Raw genomic sequence first — 2,296 nt, forward strand, 5'->3', positions numbered from 1 at the left:
ATATATATATATATACATATATATGCCTAAGAGAATACGTACAAACATGAATATCCGAATACATACGCGTTGTATAGTATTTGAGTTCGCCATATTGGTCTATGTATTCATACTGGAGACTGTGTATGCATACATACGTCATAGTCTTGTGACCACTGAAGCGCTGAGCCACACAATCCTGGCTCGTTGACCAACTTCTTCTATGATACTCCATTCAGACTCACGCTTTAAGACCATCAATTCCATGCTTATAGATACGGACATTTGCTACATAATAGCTACACACATTTTCAAAATATATAGTGACATAAAAACTGACTGACATATCATATTTATTTGATAGATCTTCACAAAGTTGTCTAATATATACAAACATCAAATTGTTCAACTAATGAATATAATAGTGATGATAATATACAGAGAGTTATGTTCGTTGCCTGATATGCAGGAGACTATCAACTGAAATCAAACGAGAGCAGCCATAGTAAATATAATGTCTATCGCATCAAAGCTTTGCGCACTTGAACTTCGTCGCTGACTCATTCACCTACTTGACACGAAGTTGGAATAAAGTTCGCAATTTCACAAGTACTTTATATACATACGTACCTACAAACACAAACACACACACACATATATACATACACATACATACACACACATACACACAAACGTGCCTTCACACACACACATATATATAAACACCTAAATATATATGCAGATATATATATATACATATATATGCATATATACATATATACCAAGATATACATATATATATATATATATATATATATATATATATATATACATATGTGTATAAATATATAATTATAAAACATATGTATATCATATATCATATATGTATATACCCATGTATTTTAGCATATATTTGAAAATATATGCACATACGTGCATGTAGACATGCTTATATATAAATATATATATACATATCTATATATATATGTATATAAACACAGACACACTGTAATTTGCGTATTGTTATGTGTGAGTTTTGTATGTATGTAATTAATTAGATGACACATTACACGTATACGCACATTCCAGCGTAGGCAGACTTGTCCTTATGTGTGCATATATTAATGGAAATGTGTTAAAGCAGTTTCCCATATATTAATATATTCTTTTCTACACTAGGCATGAGGTCCGAAACTTTGGGGGACGGTGTCAAGTTGATTAGATCGACTCCAGTACGCAACTGGTGCTTAATTTATCGACCCCGAAATGATGAAAGGCAAAGTCGACCTCGGCGGAATTCGAACTCACAACGTAAAGACAGATGCAATAACGTTAAGCATTTCGCCTGGCGTGCTAGCGTTTCTACTAGCTCGCCGCCTTCATATATTAATATATCATAATCATCGAAGGAGATTGCTTTTAGAATTTATTTTAGCGACTAGGATAAGCCAGTGCATGGTATGTATCCTTTCTATCTATCTATCTATCTATCTATCTATCTATCTATCTATCTATCTATCTATCTAGACATATCAGGAAACTCTCAAGGGAGCCGAACAACGAAAGGTCTTCAGAAATGAAATCCCTCTCAGAAGTGTTTGGGTTCTTAAATTCTTAGATTCCGAGGCGGCTGGGCCACATCCAGATCATTGCCACTGTGTACCCTTCTACTGTTACGTTTTGGCCAATTTATTGATCATAACGATCGTTTCGACGCTCTGCATTTCTCCCTCGCCGGTGAGAAACCATACAATGAATTTTGAATTATCTTACGGTGCAGAAGCAATTACGCACAAACAAAAATATATGGGCAAGTGTCTGTATGTGTGTGTGTGTGTTTGTGTTTATGTGTGTGCGTGTGTGTTTGTGGCGGGGATTCTGTGTTTCTGTGTATCGCTTTTAATAACCAGAGGTCAGAGCTTGACTCAAGTAGCATGCATTGTACGCATTGTAATTAATAAACACAAAGGCATGCGCATATACCTACGAGTATAAAGTTGGAGCAAAGCATTACTTAATTGGATGTGAGAATAGAGAAAGTTTCAAGTTTTATAACACAGTAAAATGGAAAAAACATCGAATGACTGACATTACGCCAGCAGTTAGTTGGAATAAGCAGTTTTATGAGGGATTCAAAATCTTAAAAATAACAATAATGAGAAAAGAAACCAGCAAATTTAGTAGATTGGAACTTTGCAACAATATAGGAATAGAAAACATTGTATATCTATCTATCTATCTATCTATCTATCTATTTATCTATCTATCTATCTATCTATCTACACACACACACACACACACACACACACATATATAT

Source organism: Octopus bimaculoides, chromosome 20 (genome assembly GCF_001194135.2).
Source record: "Octopus bimaculoides isolate UCB-OBI-ISO-001 chromosome 20, ASM119413v2, whole genome shotgun sequence".
Classification (NCBI taxonomy): Eukaryota; Metazoa; Mollusca; class Cephalopoda; order Octopoda; family Octopodidae; genus Octopus; species Octopus bimaculoides.